General features: G+C 51.2%; 1 long non-coding RNA gene across 1 annotated transcript in view; it reads left to right on the forward strand.

Annotated features, from left to right (window-relative positions):
• Window positions 1–7,647, forward strand: part of LOC105506529 — a 19,453-nt gene extending 11,806 nt beyond the window's left edge. The window contains exon 3 of the long non-coding RNA XR_001000941.1: window positions 7,327–7,647. This is a non-coding gene — a long non-coding RNA (uncharacterized LOC105506529). The remainder of the gene's footprint in view (window positions 1–7,326) is intronic.
• Window positions 7,648–7,886: the final 239 nt, after the last annotated feature.

Raw genomic sequence — 7,886 nt, forward strand, 5'->3', positions numbered from 1 at the left:
TTCATTTCATTATGTACCCGGTAGTCATTCAGGAGGAAGTTGTTCAGTTTCCACGTAGTTGATTGGTTTTGAGTGAGTTTCTTAATCCTGAGTTCTAGTTTGATTGCACTGTGGTCTGAGAGACAGTTTATTATACTTTCTGTTCTTTTACATTTGCTGAGGAATGCTTTACTTCCAACTATGTGGTCAATTCTGGAATAAGTGCAATGTGGTGCTGAGAAGGATGTATATTCTGTTGATTTGGGGTGGAGAGTTCTACAGATGTCTATTAGGTCCTCTTGGTGCAGAGCTGAGTTCAGTTCCTGGATATCCTTGTTAACTTTCTCGTGGATCTGTCTAATGTTGACAGTGGGGTGTTAAAGTCTCCCATTATTATTGTGTGGGCATCTAAGTCTCTTTGTAAGTCTCTAGGGACTTGCTTTATGAATCTGGGTGCTCCTGTATTGGGTGCATATGTATTTAGAATAGTTAGCTCTTCTTGTTGAATTGATCCCTTTACCATTAGGTAATGACCTTCTTCTTGTCTCTTCTGATCTTTGTTGATTTAAAGTCTGTTTTATCAGAGACTAGGATTGCAATCCCTGCCTTTTTTTGTTTTCCATTTGCTTGGTAGATCTTCCTCCATCTCTTTATTTTGAGCCTGTGTGAGTCTCTGCACATGAAATGAGTCTCCTGAATACAGAACAATGATGGGTCTTGACTCTTTATCCAATTTGCCAGTCTGTGTCTCTTAATTGGACCATTTAGCCCATTTACATTTAAGGTTAATATTGTTATGTGTGAACTTGATCCTGCCATTATGATATTAACCGGTTATTTTGCTCGTTAGTTGATGCAGTTTCTTCCTAGCCTCGATGGTCTTTACATTTTGGCATGTTTTTGCAATGGCTGGTAACGATTTTTCCTTTCCATGTTCAGTGCTTCCTTCAGGGTCTCTTGTAAGGCAGGCCTGGTGGTGACAAAATCTCTCAGCATTTGCTTGTCTGTAAAGGATTTTAATTTTCCCTCACTTATGAAGCTTGGTTTGGCTGGATATGAAATTCTGGGTTGAAAATTATTTCCTTTAAGAATGTTGAATATTGGCCCCCATGCTCTTCTGGCTTGTAGGGTTTCTGCCGAGAGATCCGCTGTTAGTCTGATGGGCTTCCCTTTGTGGGTAACCTGACGTTTTTCTCTGGCTGCCCTTAACATTTTTTCCTTCATTTCTACTTTGGTGAATCTGACAATTATGTGTCTTTGAGTTGCTCTTCTCGAGGAGTATCTTTGTTGGTGTTCTCTGTATTTCCTGAATTTGGATGTTGGCCTGCCTTACTAGGTTGGGGAAGTTCTCCTGGATAATATCCTGAAGAGTGTTTTCAAACTTGGTTCCATTCTTCCCATCACTTTCAGGTACACCAATCAGATGTAGATTTGATCTTTTCACATAGTCTCATATTTCTTGGAGGTTTGGTTCATTTCTTCTTACTCTTTTTTCTCTAAACTTCTTGCTTCATTTCATTCATTTGATCTTCAATCACTGATACCCTTTCTTCTACTTGATCGAATCGGCTACTGAAGCTCATGCCTGCATCACGTAGTTCTCGTGACATGGTTTTCAGCTCCATCAGGTCATTTAAGGTCTTCTCTATACTGGTTATTCTAGTTAGCCATTCGTCTGATCTTTTTTCAAGGTTTTTAGCTTCTTTGCGATGGGTTCGAACATCCTCCTTTAGCTCAGAGAAGTTTGATCATTTTAAGCCTTCTCTCAACTCGTCAGTCATTCTCCATCCATCTTTGTTTGGTTGCTGGCGGGGAGCTGCCTTCCTTTGGAGGAGAAGAGGTGCTCTGATTTTTAGAATTTTCAGTTTTTCTGCTCTGGTTTCTCTCCATCTTTGTGGTTTAAAAAACCTTTGGTCTTTGGCGATGGTGACATACAGATGGGGTTTTGGTGTGGATGTCCTTTCTGTTTGTTAGTTTTCCTTCTAACAATCAGGACCCTCAGCTGCAGGTCTGTTAGAGTTTGCTGGAGGTCCACTCCAAACCCTGTCTGCCTGGGTATCACCAGCGGAGGCTGCAGAACAGAAAACATTGCAGAACAGCAAATGTTGCTGCCTGATCCTTCCTCCGGAAGCTTCATCTCAGAGGGGCACCCGGCGTGTGATTGAAGCCCGCATTGTTTTGGTTTGGCAGCTGACTTAGTAAACAAACAAGAATGAAGAAGGAAACCACAGCTGAATGGCAGAGTGTGCCTGGCTGTTTACATAGGATGCTGGGGCAGGGCTCCTGGAGAGGGACATGCCAGTCAGATTGGCTGAGGCCCAGGAGGAACTGAACCTGCTCAGGGACAGAAAGGAGACATGAGAGAAACGACAGAGGTGGGCAGGAGCCAGGCCTTGGAGGCTGGGCCACCAGGAAATGAGTTTGAATCTTATTGGGAAGCCACTGGGAGGCTTGAAGGAGGGTAACAAACTATGATTTTAGGGACCAAAACAGGGTTCCTTGGTGCCTGGGTGGAGGATGGGCTTCAGGGGGAGAAACTGTGAGCTCCTGGAGTGCAGACATGAAGGCAGTAGCGTCCTCGCTCCAGCCCTGGGCACAGGCCTGGCTCCTTGGTGCTCAGTGTGTAGTGGGGGCATGTGTTATCTGGGATGGTGCTTTGCTTTTGTTCTCTACACTTTGGGTGGCGGGCAGACCTCCTCTGTGGTGCTCTTTCTCCTTCCCTTCATTTTCCCAGGGGTCTATCCTCTGCATTTACCTAGGAGGGAGCTCCATTGCCTGGGGAGGGGCTCATCGTCCTAGGCAGAATGGGGGCTCCCAGTGCCAGCTCCCAGGGCAGGAGCCATAGCCTCAGGAGCCTCAGCACTCAGATCTGTGTCTCGGTCCCAACCAGAGCCTTGTTGTGTGCAGAGCCCTCCCTCTGCAGTGAAGAGCCCAAAGAAGCCATGTTCTGGCTGAAGCTGGAGTGGGCTGGCTTGGTTCTGGCACTGAAGCTGCCTCCTGGCTCACCTCCCAAGCAGCAGGGCATCTTGGGGGAAGGCAGAGGCAGCCCCTGGTGCTTTGCTCAGTCTCTGGCTCCTGGACTGGGCTCTGAGCCCAGGCAGTTTAATGCCACTGTGGACTTCATTGCAGGAGGTGTGGGGACCTCTGGAGAGCTCCACAACCCCATGGGGTGGGCTGCCTGGTGTTGGTTGAGGCCAGGCCTTCAACTGGACACAATTTTGTCATTGCCGCCACTGACTGCCATCTAGGTCACTGCTGTTAGTTCCCAGTGGGGCTCGGCTCCCCTACAGATGATCTCTGTGGCTCGCCCCAGCCTGAGGATGGAGAAAAACAGTAGGCCCTGCCTGAACACGCTTTGGGAGAAGCCCGTGGTGGCCTGGGGCTCTGCAGGAGCTTTCCCTCTGCCCCCCACCAGTGAAGAGGAAGATGCCACTGGCACGTGTGCCCCCATGCCTCCCATGTGCAGTGTGGGTGTCCACATGTGAGAGTGGGTGCACATGCCCATGTGTGCACGCATGTGTGTGTCCCACCAGACACCCATGCTCACATGCACACTCCTGTGTGTCTGCTCACGTGCCTCTGTATGTACTCGACTCAGCTCAGGTTTGTTGAAGACCTGTTATTGAAGGTCTGCTATGCAGCAGGCCCTGCAGGCTAGTCGGGGACTGCAAACTCGATGCTTTTTGTGCTCTTATGGACTGTTGAGTCCAACAGGGGAGGGGATATGAATTGAGCAGTTAAAGGTTACATGTAAACTGTCAAATGTGAGGCACGTTCCCGTGAGTTTTCATGTATTCGTGAATGTACCGCTCTGAGGGGCATCCGTGTCCCTGGGAGGAAACTCGTGTCTGCTGGTACTCCCGTGTGTGCCTGTGCACACCAGCGCTGGCTCTTGCACACACCTCATCTCTATAAGAGGCTGCAGAAAAGAAGGCTGGATGTGCACGACATATGAATCTGAGGATTTGGAAAGAGAGAGCGGGGAGCAATGTCTGAGGATGTCCTGGAGACTCTGTTTATGGGACCCAGGAGACTGAGCCATGCACGGAACTCTTGGGTCTCTGAAATAGCTGATGAGTGGCCTGTGGGACCACTCAAAGTCTGGCCATCACCTTCACTCTGCCTCGACCAGTGATATGACCTCAGGCTGTTGCCTTGGTTTTCTCGTTTGTAAAATCATGATTGTAGACTAAACAGTCCCGAAAATGCTATTGAACCTTGACCTTTCATGAGTCTGGACATGACCCCTGCCCTTATGGATTGTATCTTGCAGACAGGGGTCTAAGAGATACCTGAGTACATAACCCCCCCCCACACACACACGCAAACAACCACACACATACACTCACACACACATGCACACACACGTACACACGTGCACAGGCATGAAAATGTATAAGGTTGGGTGAAGGAGCTCCAAAATAAGTAGTCAGAGGAGGCCTCTTGGAGGCATTAAAGACACGATTGGAAAGCTTGATCTTGGCAGGGAGGGGAGAGGAGGTGGTGAAGATGAAGACAAAGCTGCTGGGGACATGGTGGGCTGCTGGTGAGTGTCGGCGGCTTGGAACCTGTGGAGGGCGGCAGGGGCTTAGTTTGCACTTCCAGTGTGGAAACCAGAGGTTTCTCAGGTTGGCTCAGGTTGCCCTATGATGAACCTCCCAGGGGCTGGGCAGCTCAGCTCTCAGAATTGTGTAAGGAGCTCCTGAGGCTGGAGGTCCGAGATCAAGCTGTCTGCAGAGTTTGTTCCTTCTGAGGCTTCCTCTCCTCTTGGCTTGCACGTGACTACGTGGCCATCTTCTCCCTGTGCCCTCACATGGCCCTCCTTCTGTGTGTCTGTGTCCCAGGCTGCTCTTATTAGGAGGACGCCAATCATCCTGGATGGGGGCTGCTCCAACGACCTCCTGTTGCCTTCATGGCCTCTTTAAGGTCCTGTCTTCAATAAAGTCACATTTTGAGGCATTAGTGGTCAAGACTTCAGCATACGAATTTTTGCAGGACAGAATTCACACATAACAGGAGGGGTGGCAGAAACTCCTTCCCGTGAGATGAGACACAGGAAGAGCAGCCAGACAAGGGCAAGTGTGGAGGAGAGTGGCCTCCTTCCACCTGTGGATGTGGAGTGTTACCCAGAGAGGCAGGTGCGTGAGGCTTGCCCAGGACCCGGCCAAGGACCAGCCACTGAATCCTTGGTCTCTATGAAGTGAGGCTGAGCCTGCCAGCTTGGCCTACTACACACGGTGGTGGGGTGCAAAAGAGCTAGTAAAGTTTAGAGTGTTACACGAAGAGACAGTCGTCAGAATAACGTGAGTAATTCCTCGGTGCCGAATGCATGCTCGGCTGTGCTAAGAGCAGGGTGGATTTGCAAGTCCTTATTCTCACAGGTGGCCTGACCTGATGGAATGGGGAACGCAGCCCAAGGCCCGGACAGAGACCCACACTCTTTTTCCATAATTATATAAATGCCAGAAGTAAAGCTCTGATGCTGGAAGTGATTCAGTCACCAAGCTGGTATCCAGTGCTGATGGCTTGTACATTCTTCTGGATTTTGTGTGGGCTGCAATTGCATTTATTTTGGAGATGTTTGAGAGACGCATTTATGTTCTAGTTGTTAGATCTTTTGCTTTCCTAAGCAGATGGAGGAGGGGGCAGAAGTTCACACAGGGAGGGCCACGCCGTGGGCAAGGCTGAGGAGTGGAAGGTACAGTCTCGCTGTGGGGATTTCTTTTGCTGGTGATGCTTTGCCGTTCAGTCCTTCATGATGAAATTCTAGACATTTTGGGCAGTTTTAACGGGGGAGAAATTTGGGGCAGCTTGAGAGGAGAGCTTTTGGGCATCCTGGAAACGTGCTGTCCAGAGGTTTCCCTTTCCACAGATGATGCGTAACACACGTGCACTTGCGTGAGGCCCGTGAAAGGCCTCGCATTGCTTTTCTGCTCTGGAGTGTAAGGGCGTCGCCGCACACCCCAGCCTGGACAGTCTTAAGCTCTGCCTGACCTGGGAGAACACTGCTCTTCTCGCTCTTATTCTTCCCCAGGCCGGGCAGGTTCCAGCTAACCTTGTCCAGCAGACAGGGTGGCTGCTTTCCTGCCCGTGAATGTGGAGAGCTGATTTTTCCAGCAAGTAAGGCTTTGGTGGAGGGCTGCCTACGCTCCCCTCTCAGCATGTTCTAGCAGCTTGTTGCATGTAATCACTCACTGGAGTGGCTTTCAATGCAGCCTGAAGGTGTGCCGTCCGAACCAATCCCTTTCCGTCTTGACCACCACCATCTCACCCCAAATCCAGTGGCCTCAGTGTGCCTCCTGGCCCTGCATGTCAGCCAGAGTCTCATCACCTGGCTGAGTGTGGAGGAGCATGGCCAGGCCTCTGAAGGGTGGGGGCCAGGTCCAGGGGCACGGGCTGGGCAGGGACGGGGAAGGCAGGCAACTGAGGGAGCTGCACAGGGTGGGGCCAGAGGCAGGAGGTGGGGCTCCAATGTCTCCAGAGCCTAGGAGGGACTTAGGAGGTTCCTGCCTGGGGAGAGCCGGACCCTGGAAACAGGACTCTTCCTATCCAGGCAGATTTTGGCAGGTCATCTTCCCAGCACTGCTCAGTGGTTAAAGGAAAGATTTTAAACCAGTGCAGACCTGTGCTCCACATTAAATGTAGAATCCTAAGTGGCTTCACCGCCTGGGCCTCGTTCTAGTCCATAGCTGTAAAATGCCAGTGCTGAGGGGCTGTGTGAGGCTTCAGCAAGGTGTGCGTGGATGGGTGGGGTGTCGGGCAGGGCATAGCTCTGGCTCTGGGGGTGCTTATTTGGGGGTGCATCAGAGCTTCCAAGCACAGCAGGGCCCCTTGTGGTGCTGAGGTGGGAGAGGGAGGGTCTCACTGCATGGGCCTCCTCCCCTCTCTCTCCCCCGTGTGTCACCCCCTTCTCGTCTCTCCATTTCTGCTGATTGGACGGTGGGGACTCTCCTCCCTCAGAAACCCTGCCCGGGCTCCTGCTGGTGCCGGGTGTGCTTGGGCCTCCCTCGTGGGTCCTGATCCCACATCCTCCCCGATTTCCTCCTGAAACCCAAAAATTACTTCCCAATGTGCTTTCCAGACTCAAATGACCCCACCCCACCTGCCCCACCAGGACTCTCCTCAAAGGAAACAACTTTAGGGAATAAAATGAAGCTGTTTTAAATATAAATGGCCAGGGCACAGTAGGCTCTTATTAAAATACAGAGAGATTAACAAGGTCTCATTCCCCTCAATTATTAACAATGTACTTGTTCTTCAGAAAAGTACCCATGAAAATTTAAAACAGATGAAAATGGTTGTTCACTTAAAACTGCTCAGTTAATCTGTGAGCAATGTTTTATTCAGTGCATTAAATGAACAGCGCGACGTCGGACACCTGCTGACCCATCACCCCAGGGCCCGGGCCAGCACGTGGATGGAGAGAGATGGAGAAGATCAGGCACGAGACTGTGGAGAGCCACACCACCAGAAATCCCTGCCCGACTCACCGTCCAGCCCACACCTGTGGATGCACAGGGAGTTGCAGGCAGGGCTCCCACAGTGGACTCAGGAACAGGCAGGGAAGCTGCTGCCTCGCCAGGTGAAGGGACCAGGATGGGGGGGCAGAGAGGCCTGTCCAGCCCCTGTGGCTGTTACCACGGGTGCCTCCTCACTGGCCAGAGCGGCCTGGCCTCAGCTTCATAAATAGGGGAGGGGGCCTAAGAGTTTTCACATCCAGGCTCAGGCAGAGGGGAGGCAGGCAGGAGTGGCCGCTGGTTTTTCAGACCTCCCAGGGAGGCCAAGGAAAAGGCCCGCCCTGGAGTAGGCGCGGTTCTGTCTTCAGCTGGACGCTGGAGGGTTGGGCTGTGTGGGACGCTGGGCCCTGCTGCTTCCAGGAGGATACACCGTCCGGGGCTGCACAGGTT

This window comes from Colobus angolensis, unplaced genomic scaffold, assembly GCF_000951035.1.
Source record: "Colobus angolensis palliatus isolate OR3802 unplaced genomic scaffold, Cang.pa_1.0 Scaffold137, whole genome shotgun sequence".
Lineage (NCBI taxonomy): Eukaryota > Metazoa > Chordata > Mammalia > Primates > Cercopithecidae > Colobus > Colobus angolensis.